The 14,708-nt window shown below is 35.1% G+C and overlaps 1 long non-coding RNA gene across 1 annotated transcript; it reads right to left on the bottom strand.

The window, feature by feature from the left end:
- Positions 1-836: 836 nt before the first annotated feature.
- Positions 837-14,449, bottom strand: LOC129755738 (uncharacterized). Its single transcript, XR_008739317.1, has 6 exons — positions 14,160-14,449; positions 13,906-14,084; positions 13,556-13,727; positions 2,072-2,267; positions 1,490-1,802; positions 837-1,421 (listed from the first exon to the last, which is right to left on the bottom strand). It is a non-coding gene; the product is annotated as an uncharacterized LOC129755738 (long non-coding RNA).
- Between the last annotated feature and the right edge of the window lie 259 nt (positions 14,450-14,708).

Below are 14,708 nucleotides of genomic sequence, written 5' to 3'. Positions count from 1 at the left end.
GTGTCGATTAGTTTTGCACTGACACAAAACATCGGGTAAATTATGAATGACTATTCCCAATCCCAATTTTTAGTATGTATTACATTTTTTTAAGCCTTATAAAATTTTTCGTATACAATTTTTCAAAAGAGTTCTATTCCTTTTTAAGGCTATGAAAAATAATTTTAAGTTATAAATTCTGATAATGAATATCGAATAATGCTTTGAGATGCAACTTTTTTCAGTGTCGTTAAGTTCAATGATCGATATTTTTGAAATCATGAATGATGATCACCCAGACAGGAAAAATCGCCCGAAATCGGCCCGATTTTTGTCCGTACATCTGCTCGATCGGTCCGAAATCTTATAAGATATCGGGCCGAGTTTAGTACAAAATCGCGCGAAAATGAAACACTTTTTCGGACGACGATAAGTTTTTTCAACCAGTTCGAGCAGATCAAATGTCAAAACAAGCGAACCGTTTCCGGACCGAAACCGAACGATTTTTGAACCGTTTCTGGACCGATTGCCATAGCGTCCTTCCGAAAAAAGGACCGATTTCGGACCGAAACCGAACAAATTTTCGAACCGATTCTGGGTCGATTGCCATAGCATCCATCCGGAAAAAGGACCGATTTCGGACCGAATCCGAACGGTTTTTCGAACCGTTTCTGGGCCGATTGCCATAGCGTCCATCCGAAAAAAAGGACCGATTTCGGACCGAAACCGAACGGTTTTTCAAACCGTTTCTGGGCCGATTAGCATTGTTGCCATTCATTCAGATTTTTCGGTTTTTCTTCAAAAAGTAAGATATATTAATTTATTTGTTTTTTTTTTATTTTTCTCCTAATTTGCTTTAAATCATAACTAGTATTAAACATGACTGTTTCATTATAATAAAATAATAGAAAGTAATAACAATTTTTCCTGGTTTAACGTTTGAAATATTTAAACAAAATTGAACCTTTTAAGACCGAGTGAACGTTCATTTTGGAAATTTTCTAACGCAGTCATGCTACAATCCTATTTGCCTACAGTTTTTTACATATTCTATTAAATAAACCTGTTATTTCCACTAGGAGGTCATTTTAGGCCTTGGTTTCCTACTATTTTACCGAGTTTCAATTTAACAATTTATTGTTAACGTCAAACTGTTTAAACTAACTTCTAATAAACTAATTGAAACGGTTGACGCTAACTGCTTTCATCAAGATGAGTATCCGGAGTGTTGTTGATCCTGCTGCCAAGATGATTGCTGTCGTTGTGGTTGTTGCGTGGCCGGCTTCTCGGTCAGTTCAGCCCAACGCCTTCCCAAATTCTATGAACAGCTGTGCCCACCGGCAAATCGTCATCGTTGAACATTTCAAAGTTGTCAAAGGTTAGCAGGACGTTCATTAAAGAAGTCCTCCTGTGATGTGTAGATATTGAAGGATAAAATGCACCTACGGATACAAAAGGAAAAAAAAATTCAAATCATTCAAAATCGATAAAATGGAGTAGCAGCAAATACCTCCATCTCCTCCAACACGGGGAAAACTCCTTCATTAATTTCTTAGCCTTCTACTCCTTCTTGGCTTGTTCTTTTACCTCTCCGAACCGTTGTTGCTCCTATAGGACTGTTGCAGCATTGGTTCAGCTGAAGATTCCGAAACCAGGCCTCAGATCGACTCGTAACCAACCGGTGAATAAAAATAATTTTTCGAACCTAGCCACTGGCCGCTACTATCGAACTGAGATTTGCCCACGCAACTCATGGATTCATTGAGGCTACTGTTCTCCATGTTGCACTTATTATCGTTCGGTAAAAAACTCCTTTTGTCAACCTAAAAAGACAAATTGAAATATATTTAGGAAAATTGAAATTTTTGAAATCTTTTTCCAAATTCTACTTTACAATGTACTGTAAACAAAAGTGCACCAAATTTATTACTTATTTAAATAGTATTGTACACTGAACTCGTTAGCTATCCTAATTTTATTAAAAATTAATTAATAAGTAATTTAAAATGTAAAAATAAAAATATTTTATGATCAAATTTTCAAAATTATTTTTAACGATATTAAAAACTAAGTAAATCTCCATTATACTTACACGAACACGGACAAGTTGCGATTCAAACAGAGTCGGAGGGCAGCTCGTGGGGCCATCTCAGAATAACGAACAGTTGTTTAAAATAACGCTGGTCAGTCGAAACCAGATTGCTTAATAATGGCTACTCAGGCGTGATAAAAATTGCGATGACATTTACTACCAGTGACCGACTTTGTTGTACAAGTCAAAAGCAGACCTAAAAGAAAAAAATTTATCATCATTAATTTTACATTTATTATCAAAAAAGGTCAGGTATCACACACAGGAAAAAAGTTATAAATGTGACGATATTGGGGTGTGGTGCTTTTTCCACTTTAGAATGAATCAGTTCAGTTAAAGGTATTAAAATCATCCCTGGAAGCAATCGCTTCTTACGAGAGGAAAATTGAGTATCAAACGAAAAAGTACCCCCTCATACAAGAGGATTTGTAAAGTTAGGAAGGAAGGAAAGAAAGAAGAAACAGCATGCCAAAAACTTCTGACACAGCTCCTTAAAATCGACCAACTTGACTTAAAATTACCTGTTCGAGATTTGCTTCAGTGACAGATCGACTTTCAGCAGGAGTTTCTCATTGTCATGCACATTCTTCCTGCCCCAGAACGTAGCGAGAGCAACTGATTCTCCACCCGGTTGATCAACTCCCGGAAGTGAAACTTAGTGTGCGGTGGAAGCGTTTCGTTGTCGGCAAATGTAACACAGCAGCACAGGAGTGAATTTAAGCCCTCGCTCAGCTGGGAGGGCGAGATGGAATTGACTGGGATTTTAAGACTGCCCTCGAGTATGTTGATGAGTTCTAGGATGCCCTCCCAGCTGACCGTCGACTAGGGCGCCGAAGAGGAGGAAGCCGTTTCCGATAGCAGCGAACTGAAATAACTGTAATATCCTCATAGACTGGAATTGAAACTCACCTCACCTTCCGTTTTCGTCCGATAAGGCTTCGGAGGACAGATCAACTTTAAGACCTAGAGTCAAATGATAACGGATAAATTCCTGTTACTCACCTAGCCAACGAATGTATGTCATAAGTTCAAATAAAACGGCTTGTACTTAACGTATCTTTCGAGAATTTGCAGGAAGATAGGTTTCGTAGAAACAGCCGGACGCCTTAGCCGCCTGAAATAGTGTCGATCACCATAAGAGTGAAGAAGTCGAAAACCAGAATCGCTACAAAACGTTCGTAGATATCTGAAAACTATTGAGGTGCTGAGCCGTAAGTTTTCTCTAGTTCTATCATAGTTTGATCAGCAGGACAGGCTATTCATTCATGGAAAAATACTAGTTTCAATTGAAAGCTACTAGTAGTTCGTTACATTTTTAAATTGATGCAAAGTTTAAAAAAGGCAATAGTACATTACACGTAAATTTACTTTTTTTATACGTTGTGAGTAATTCTTGAAAAATTCATTTTAATCATAAACAATATCATTATACCTATATAAACTTCAGCTAAACCAATCAATTTTTGAACAAGTATGAAGTTCGTGGCGGTTGGTACATGTTTTTCCCCATAAATTTGTTCTAATCCATTTACAATGGAGTGCAAAAGATTTCAAATTTAGTTTATAGTTACTTACATACGTTTTTCATAATTCTCTGTAAAGCATCGAAGGGTACATTACTTCTGCCTAGGTGTTTAATGACCTCAAATAGCAATCCTCGTGTTCCCTGTTGAATTCGGATCATAAGCAGGAAGCTGATCTTTAAGTCCAACCACAGAGAACAGACGTACAAGCTCGAACAAAAAATCGTCAAAAAAGTGTGTAAAATTTCAAATGCTATCACCCAAAAAATACGTTAGAAATTGACTACAAACAGTGCCATCTATTGCGCCGTTCAAAAGTTACAAATCAACTTTAAAGTGCCCAGTTTTCAAAAAGGCGTAATCGTATATGAACTCACAATAAATGAATCCAATGTCTCAGTAAATTGGACGGCTTTAATTTATTGCTAAATAAATGAAATCAGAGTTACTTTTAACTGGGCGAAATTTCACTTTCTTTTTTTTTGCTCTACTTTGACAGTTAATATAACTAACAGCTTCGGTTTGAGTTTTCGCACTTCTTGAACAGTAATTTATGTAAGAAAATGCATCACCTATGTCCAGTCAAATACAAGAACATTCTTGACGATCAGTCTTACCCAGCAGTATTGATTCTAGGCATCTCAAAGCGGGTGACTTTCACATATCACTTTAGCATCCAGCTGTTTAAAACTATGTATTTCTAACAAATTTGAAGGAAAAAGATAATATCTAACTTTTTTGATTATTTTTTTCATGCAACATGATGAACTTTCGTTCATCAAGTTTCGAACGAAATTTCAACAGCGATTTTCTTGTAGCATGCTAAGCAGCACATACGACCTATAGAAAACTGACTGAAACTTAGTCAGCTTTGTTTTGACAGTTCTTTTTGGTGTGTTTGGAGACATCTGGTGGCCCAGTCAAAAGACAAAAATTGGTTCAAAAAGGGTGTTGGGATTTTTACACAACTTTCGTTGGCTAGCTTGTATGTCTGTTCTCTGTGGTCCAACTAATGTGTGCAATAATTATTTAGTTAAGTTATTGGGAAGAAAACTTATATAAAATTACCTGAAACATGACCACTAGATTCAATTTCTTTCCTTTACTCTAATCTCAATTTGACTAATTTGAATAGGTATTTTTTCAAAACATAATTAGCATAACAATGTTCACAAACTATCAACAGAGTATCTATAAATAACAGGTAAGCTTTAAGGCTACGTTTATATTGAAATCACTTTTTAGATCAGCTCGTATAATGAATTAAAATTTTTGAAAAATTAATTTTTTTAGATTGATTAAAATTTTTATAAAAGATAGATTTTATTACAAATTAAAATAAAAATTTTCTTATACAATCAATTAATGTTTTTACCACTACTTCATAGCAATCTATTTTAATCTTCTCAATTACGAAACATTTTATTGGAGCGGAATGGCATACCGATTATTTTTGTTTACTCTGCATGTTGCTGTTCATCTTTTAAAAGCTCATAAGGATGCCAGGCGCCAGGTGTTGGAGAGAAAAAATCTTGGCAACTAAGAAAAAAGTTTTCGGTACACAGTAAACGAAAATTACCGAGTTCGGTAATTTATTTTACAGAACTCGTTCTGTAATTCGAAAGTTTTCGGTAATTCATCAATCTGACGTCTTGTTTTTGCCGAGTTCCGTTCATCGATTCTTCACTTACCGATGTTCGTCTATTTTTATGTAAACAAATCTCTTTTCAGAAAATGTTCGGTAAAAAAACACCGAAAATTGTAAATCAGTGTCGAAGTCAGCACAAACGTCAAATTTTGATGTGTCCTTTTCTGGCAGCTGTAAGCGCAACTGTCTCGCTCTGCTAACCGCAATGTATTTGTGGCATCCCGTTTGCGCAGTAGAAAAAAAAACGAAATAGAAACGTTTCATTTTTTCGTGTGCACGAGCCATTTAAAAACATTTTGTTTCGCGATGTGAAAAAGTTTTTTTGTAAAATTATAAATAGTACCTAAAGTTTCGGAAAACGCGATTGCGTCGCTGAATGGTAGCTGGACCCAGAAGTAATAAAATCGTCGCACCATTATTAATCTGCAACAGTCGCACTTGCAACAAAAGTGACATATAGCAGCAGAATTGCTCCACTGAGTCGAGCTTGATCCAGCTGCATTTCCGCCTTCTCAGGAACAGTACTAACGGACCGATACCGGAAAATCAGGAAGAGAAAGTGGCGAATGATCTCAGACTCGGGTGAGTGAACGCTTCTTAGAATTTATTTTGCTAATGGGTTATTAATGTTTCTTAACAATATTTCATTTGCAGATCAACACGGGCGGTTCTCGTTTAACATTTCAGTGCCAACCCAATTCCGGTGTGGGAAAGACAGCTGTGTTTGTGTTGCCTATTTTGCAACAGCTGGAACTACCCGATAGTTTGTCATACCTGCTGGTCATGTGCCATACTTGTGAAATCTAGATTTGGTAGGAGTTTGATGCATCCGGTTGCTCGCATTAGTTACAGGTGCTCCTTCGTGGTCTGATGATGACGGTAGCAAGTGATCTGAACGCCAGCCAAATTTTGCTGAGGAATAAAGAAACCTTTGTTGTTAGGTAAGTAAACCGAGGAATATTATAAATTTTCATTGACATATTTCATAGAAGTGAACTGATAAACTGAATATCATGGATTATCATTACCATTATAGCGATTCCAATAGCTCAATGCCGTAAATTTGTCGTTCAATGATTCCATTCTTACCACCGCCAGTATTAATTCTAACCACGGAATACAAAATTGAGGTTGTCCTGGAACTGATTGATTTCTATGCTTGTATACAATTTCTACATTGTCAACTATTATTGGATTTTCAGATTTTAAAGTTAGAACTTACATAGTGGTGGGTTGCTATCTTGTTAACGACCGACGAATTATTTTTATTTATTATCTCTTTCATTGAGATATTCTATTTTATTTGCTATAATTTCTCTAGCAACTCGTACTTCGAGCTTTAGTCTGCAGATGATCTTTGGCGGCGGCGGAACAGTCGCACATGTGTATCTTCTGTGGCATAAAAGTTACGCTTTCGTGGCAGCTGAAGGTGACGGGTGCACACGAACGAAAAATCTTGCGAATGTCTCTTCTGTCAGAACCGTTCAACCAGAATGGTGACTTGATGATACACATTCGAAATCACACGGGCCAGCGACCCTTCATGTGTACCTAGTGCGAAAAGGTCCACCCGAACCGGGTGAACTTGTCGTGAGTATCAATTTTTGTCTAATTAAGAATCATTTCATTTAAGTGCTTCTTTCAAATTTCTAGGTTCACTTCTTCAGCATACTAGTGAGTAAAAGGCCAAAAAGATAATCTGCTCGAACTGCCAGGAGTTTGCAGCACGGGTAATCTGAAGATATTCTCTAGTTTTTCGATCACCTTCCACACTTGAAACGTAACCTGATTGCTCCTGCAACGAGGTGATTTCATAGACCATGGATAACCGGTCATAAGCTGCTGTGCTGTGCAATTTGCCACTAAAAATGGTGCAAAGAATACGAAATTAAGAATACGGAAATTAAGTGCTCTGGCGAGATGAAGAAACAACGCAACGCCAGGGACAGCCCGGTAAATCCTGTTGGGAACAGCCGACCGGAAGTGTTTAAAGAATCAGGTGCCGGCACATTATCAGCAGCTGATATTGAGCTGATAGAAGCAAACAAAACTTAGTAAGTATGAAAAAACGGCAACACAAAATTACTCATGCCAGCTGTTGAGGTTGTTCCCGGATTTGCTTTCGCGGCCTGCGTAGTAGTAGTTTTCTTATTGATCAAATTTAACATGTATGGAAACAGATCCGTTTTAAAATATAATATGAATTTCCATAACAGAAAAGAATCACCAATTTTGGATTAATTCCATTAAACCAGTATGGTTGATATGGTTGGTAGTAGATATAAGATAACAAAACGGAGTTCGTTCCAAATAGTAAGGAAATTTAAAAAATGCAATTTTTCTATGACCGGACACCATATTGCTGTCTATGACCGGAGAAGAATATATTCCAAATTAAACATGATTTCAACTTAAAACATTAATTCTTTTTTTCAATTGAATCGTAAGTGCATCACGGGTGGGTTCAGGGTTTCTATGATGTATTGGACACTTTGTACGATGTGCTGCTGCCCAAGGCGAAGATAATGACTCTATCCACTCTGTACCCGGTAAGTATCCTTTGGCAGAGGTCACCGTTATTCATCGAAGTCAGGAGTATCTCGATGACATTAAATCGTTGCAAAACTTTATCTTGGATTAACGATTGAGTGAGCCTACTCAAAGGCCCTATAATGAAAAATTATCTTATTATCTACACGCAGAGAAAACTTGGATTTTGATACAAAACAAAACTGACTTTGATTCAAAACATTCAGTTTTTTGAATCAAACTCCTATTTTCTTTGAATCAATGAATTATCGTTCTGATTCAAATGAATAATTTTTGAAAGAAAGAATTAATTTTTTGAACTGAATAATTTTGGACTTTGATTTTAAACAAATTCTTTGATTCAAAAGAAATTTGTTCAATTGCACATTTCGTTAAAATCAAAGTAAATTTTCTTTCAACCAAAGAAAATTGTTTTCAACAGAAAGGAATAATTTGTTTAAATTAAAATTTTAAACTTAGAAGATATTTTGGATTGAGCAAGAACCGAATTTCGAATAAAGTTTGTCCGGTTGTGTTGAAAATCAAAACTAGTGATTCAGAGATAGCTTTAGGAGGATTCAGGATGAAGAATGGTAAGTTTGTGTTAATCCATTAATCAAAAAGTGAATGTTTCAGATTTTATATAAGCTCTTGCATTACAGGACCACGGCAGATTCCGCCCCAAATCCAGCGGTCTGATTATCTTCGGCCCGATCTTCAGCGGTAATCACCAGTTGGATGACCATGCGCCATGCACCAAAGATAGCAACCGGAGCTGCTTCCGGAAGTCTATTGAGCGGCCCAAGAAGAATGCCCTTAGGCCAAAATTAGGACCAAAATTATAGTGAACCAGTGTTAGTGTTAATTTTGTGAATAAAAATGAATTTAAAATGTAAATTCTTTCTTTTTATTATTCAACATTCCTAATAGGAACTTCGGGACAACAGAAAATATTTCGTCCAATTGGAATAAAAGAAAAATGGTTCAATGAATCAATCCTTTTAAATCTAAATCTAAATTACATTGTAGCAAACGAGAACAACTTTGCATCAAATGGAACTGTTTTTTGTTCCAAAGCATTAATATTTTGATTCAAAGATTTTTCAAAAGAAAAATTCTTTGAAACAAAGGAAAATGCCTTTGAATCAAAGGAATTTTTATTTATCCCAAAATCAAAGGAAAAAATCCTTTGTTTTTGCGGCACTTTCCTTTGAAATAAAAAATCTTTTCGCTGCGTGTATCTATTGAATTTGATAAAAAAAAATCACCATCAGAACGGAAACGCCTGAAACAGATTCCTTTCCGAGATTTTCATTTCCACAATCAAGAAATTCTTCATGTATGTATTTGTAATTTTTAGTCTTCTGAAAATTCTCACGACTGTTAGTTAACATAATGTTGAATATGGATCAGCAAAAAACTTATATGAGGTTAACTGAAAACTGCAAAATTTTCGGTAATTTTAACCGAAACGAGTAAAACGTTCGATTATTTCAACTTATGATGCACAGCGCATAGATGCAAGATGATTCGAGTATCCTGAAGACACATCAAGCAAGAAATCTCAATTCAAAGGAACGCAGATGGATATAAGAGGCTCAGTCGAATCGATGTTTTTGTCTAAAGCGGTGTATTAATATCGCACGGCGTTCAACGTGAGGGCACACCAAAAATTTCTTTCCCGAACAAACTTCCACTTTAGACAAAAATATCGATTTGAATGAGTCTCTAATATTCATATGTATTCCTTAGAATTGAAATTTCTTGCTTGAAGTTAGGATTGTTCGATCTTCGTGAAAAGATCGATCTCCAAGATCGATTCAGATGAACGGTTCTGGGATCGATCCATCTAAAAAATCGGAGCTTAAAGATCGATCTCCGATTAATCGATCTTTTCTATTTATTACAAGAAGGAACTGCATTTTTTCAAAAATTTGCAAAAAAGACACAAAATTTCAAATTTGTATAGCCCTTCTACATATGGAGAGAAAAAAAAGCGCTATTTTGTAAGGTGAACCAAAGTTGGTGCTTTAAAACAACACTAAATAATCAAAATTTAAATATCTCGGAAACGCTTTGATACATTATGTCATGTACTGACAAGAAATATTTTAGAATTTAAAAGAAATTATTTCAAGGTATTTTTATTTAGATTTTTGAATAAATGAGAGATTTCGAAAAAAATATGCGGAAAAAATAAAAAAAATCATTTTTTTTTAACAAAGGAATTTTTGGAAAATTGCTATTATTTCTTAAGATTAGCAAATTCTAGCAAATTTTTTATTCTTAATCAATCACAAACACCTTTCACCCAATTCACAAGGTTTGGAAATAATTTTCGAAATTCAATTGAATAAATTAAAAAAAAATTTAAAATTATTTTTCAACTGATCATGAATGCTAAATGAAAAAAAAATCGGCTTGACCAGTAATCGAACTCTAGTTTTCTGATTTTTACTCCGGCACCTTACCAATAGGTAAATCGTCAGATGTAAACTAGTCAAGCTGTAGCTCTATATTCAGTTGACTTCATCAAATTATATTCGCTGCTAGATCCTACGACAGAAAACGCTCATCGTGTCGCGATTTATGGTGCTTATACTGCCCCTACAGTGACTGGTTTTCAGATTTCGGCACAAAAATTTAAATTGCATTTTCAAACGTTTATAACCATTATGTAACTCACATATTATTGCTGTTTCCTATGGTTAAATAAGCGTCCTCATTAATGTGGCCATTATAACCTTATTTTCCCTAAATGAAAAAAAAAGATCGAAAGATCGGATCGAAAATAAACCGATCTAATCGATTTTTTCCTGGCCAAAGAATCGATCCAAAAAAACGAAAATCGGAGTTGAAAAGATCGATCTTCCAAGGATCGATCCAAGATCGACCAATCCTACTTGAAGTATCTTCTGGAAACTCGAATCTTCTCGCGTTATGCGCTTTCATCATATGCTGAAATTACCGAACGTATTACGGATTTCGTTAAAAATTACCGAAAATTTTACAGTTTTCGGTAATAATTACAGAAATTTCGGTAAAAATTACCGGTTTTCCGGTAAAAGTTACCGATTTTTCTGTAACTATTACCGAAATTCCGGTAAGATTTACCGGCATTTAGAAAATATTAACCGGCATTTCGGTAATAGTTACAAGTATTTCGGTAACTTATACCGGTCGTTCGGCAAATAATACCGAACTTTTACAGCTTTTCGGTAAAAAAATAACGGTATTTCGGTAATAGTTTTAGATAATTGGGTAATAATTACAGGTATTTCGGTAATAATTTCAGGTTTTCGGTAATTTATAAAGGTGTTACAGCAAATTCTACCGGTTGTTCGGTATATACTACCGAGCTTTATAGTTTTCCGGTTAAACATTACCGACCTTTCGGTAATAATTACAGGCATTTTGGTTCAACAATACCGGTTGTTCGTCAATATAGCGAACTGTCACGTTGACAACTGTCATAATTTGACAGATGAAATTAGATATGATCAGCCGAGGTTCGGTAATGTTTTACCGAAAAAGGTCTGTAATATTTGACAGCTGTCACTTCTCTGCCATGAGAAAAATTACCGAACGGTTTAACGAACTCCACATGTTAGGATTTCGGTAAAAAAAATTACCGAACTCGGTAATTTTCATTTACTGTGTAGACATTATGTTTGCGAGTTAAGAATCATATTTTCACATAAAAATCACTAATGCTGCAAGATACCATGCCGATTCTAAAACATAATTATCGATAAAACACCAATGTACACAAGCAAAGTTTTAGCATTCCCTGGCACTTGTTAATCGTTTTCGATTATATTCAAAACTGATTTTAAAACTCAAGATTGTGAAGTCTGGAAAATCTGTCTTCTACAAACAATCAGAACACCTGGCAGCACCTGGCATCCCAGGAGGTTCATCGGGTTGAATCCCGCCCGCGGGTTCATCCGATACTGTCAAATTTTGACGGAATCAACAGAGGTGCCAGGTCATTTTGTCAAAAATCAGGACACCGCGACAAAAAAATCAGGATTTTTCAGGACACCAGTCAGTTGACGAAAATAACATGCAGTTCTACTTAAATTGCAAAACTAAAGACGAATATAGGTGCTGAAGACGCCTAGAATTATGCTACTGAAGCGAGAATAACCTAGGCTGGCCTTCAGTTTATATCGAAAAACACCATTAAAATATCATTTGAGCCGAAGATTTTCATTGCTTTCACTGGTTAAACTATTTTATTGAAGATTTGTTTGATGTTCTCATCGTTTAACAATAAATTTAGTTATAAAAAAGATATTTTTCGAAAATCAGGACAAATCAGGACATTTTAAGGTCCATTTTTGAAAAATCAGGACAATTCAAGCATTTTTTTAAAAATCAGGACGGCCTCTCGAAAATCAGGACAAATCCTGAAAAATCAGGACACCTGACACCCCTGGGAATCAACCCCATGGTAAACATTTCAAATGGTCGCAACTGAACGTCCAGTATAATTTTTTTTTTTTTTTTGATAATTCTAGATGATGCAAGTTAACGAATTTATCTCAATGATCGATTGATTTAAATAACGAATCTTCTTTCATATTTACTGATTAAAACACCGATAAAAGTATTTTCGGGTAAAGTTTATTGAATATGTATTTTAACCAAACGAAACTCTTTTATCCCATTTATCGGTTCTAATATATGAATAAGCCTTTTTGGAAATTTAGAACTCTCAGCGAGTGACTGTTTTGGTCTTGTTTTTTTCAAAAATATTTCTGGTTTAGGTCTTGTAGTTTGTAGTTTGAATTTGGTAGTAAACTGTGCAAAATATTCTTATGAAACTTGCTGTTAAATATTGTAAGTACCAGGTTCCGATAATTTCAAATAAATTCATACGGACAAAGTTTATTATTTATTAAAATTAGATTAGCTGATTACATATGTGAATATGTCTTTTCGAATTCCTTTTTTCTACAGATGTGATTGGAAATTGCGCTATGTTTTGTTTGTTACTGAGCAAACGAGGAAACACGTCTCAACAATGGATTCAACGAAATTATGCTCATCTTTTAGTGAGGTTCTTTAAATTTTATCATGTATTATTGTTGTAATGAACAAAAAAATAATCAAAAATCTTCATTACTCGTTGAATTATCTAAAGTTTATCCTTTTATCAAAACCTAACAGCTGACGATTGCAAAATGTTATTTATTTTACATGATATATGTTCATACTTAAAGCTTTCAGAGGTACCGATTTTAAGAGAAATGATATTTCAAGTAAAATTTCATATTTTGTAAAAAAAAATCTTGAAACGTCATTTTAGTTTTAAATAATGGAAATCGCTCCAAAACTTAATGTAATTCTATTTAAGCATTTTTGAAAACAGTGAAATTTTATCAGAATGTATGTTCATGAAAATTTATTCCTCTAAAGATTTATGCCTCCGAAAGTTTAGGTCATCAAAATTCAACACAACACGATGTTAATTCTGTTACAATCTAAATTTATGTCATATAAGATGCTTTACTTTTGTGCGTCTGATTTGGCATAAATTTACATCATTGATGATATAATTTTATGTCGAATGTGTCCATCAATTATGTCAGAGAACTTATGGCTTCAAGCGTTTCTGTTTATCTTCAGTGTAATTTTAAGTCAAATGTGATGCTTCAATTTTTTTTTTAACAAAAAAATTAATAGTGTGTAGATTGGATCCACAAGAATTAAAATTTAAATCTTGCAAAAGATCAGTTTAACAAGCAAATAGTAAATAATTGTGACAACGGTACTCACCTTGCTTTCCACTATCACACCGAAAACTGATTCAAAGTAATCCAAGTGAAGCCACCACCTCTAAGCGTGTCCGGGATCTGGATCCGGATACGATGTCCGGAATGACATTCCACCAGAGCCCGTACCGTGTGGACATTTCCTTTGAAGCTTTATTTGCATTGGTCGATGTTTTCTATAGCGACGATAACGGGTTAGAAAATAATATAAATAAAACTTGATTATTTACAAATCAATCCCTCAAACATTATCGAAATTTGGATCTAGATGAGGTCTACAAGAATAAAAATTTAAACCTTAAAGAAGATCAGTTTAATAAGCAAATAGTTAATAATTGTGACAACGGTACTTACCTTGCTTTCCACTTTGAAGTATCACGACAAAAACTAATTAAAAGTCATCCAAGTGAAGCCACCACCTCTGAGTGGGTTCGGGATTCGGATCCGGATCCGATGTCCGGGATGACATTCCACCATAGCCCGTACACACGGGACATTTCCTTGGAAGCTTTGTTTGCATGGGCTGATGTTTTCTATGGGGACGATAATGGGTTAGGAAATTATATAAATAAAACTTGATTATTTAGAATTCAATCATTCAAACATACCTTGCTTTTTATTCAATTATCGCCCGACAATGGCTTCTTCTGTAAAACGCTCAAAGCATTTCTAAACAGAAACAGCGGAAACGGCAGAAACAGACCAAATTTTACAACACAATTCACAACAAACACGCGCCAAATCGAAACACGCACTTGGATTGCTGCCATCGAAAACTGCTCGTGTTTTGTTTTGTTCATTGCAGCACTGCAAAAAATATCGTCTGTTTTCGAGCAATCGAGCAGGCTGATGGAAATCGAACCGAAAACGGATCGAATTCTAACCGCTAGAATTCGAGTGCCGCCATGTCTGTTTTGCAATCGGCCCGATTGAGCAAACGTTCCTGACAGGGCATTTACAAGGTTGGTTTGGTGCTATACACATAGTAAAGATCGGAAGTAAGTTTCAACTTTCAATTAAAATTGACTTTTTGTACAATAATTGAATTGGATTGATAAAATTTTAAGTTTTTTTAAACCACAAGATTTTTTTTAGTTTGACAAAAAAACGTTGAAGTTAAATATATATTTTTTTTTTCAGTTGTCCGAGAAAATTCC

The sequence above is a fragment of the Uranotaenia lowii genome, chromosome 1, assembly GCF_029784155.1.
Source record: "Uranotaenia lowii strain MFRU-FL chromosome 1, ASM2978415v1, whole genome shotgun sequence".
In the NCBI taxonomy this organism is placed as follows: Eukaryota; Metazoa; Arthropoda; class Insecta; order Diptera; family Culicidae; genus Uranotaenia; species Uranotaenia lowii.
This window is presented reverse-complemented; position numbering and strand designations above follow the sequence as displayed.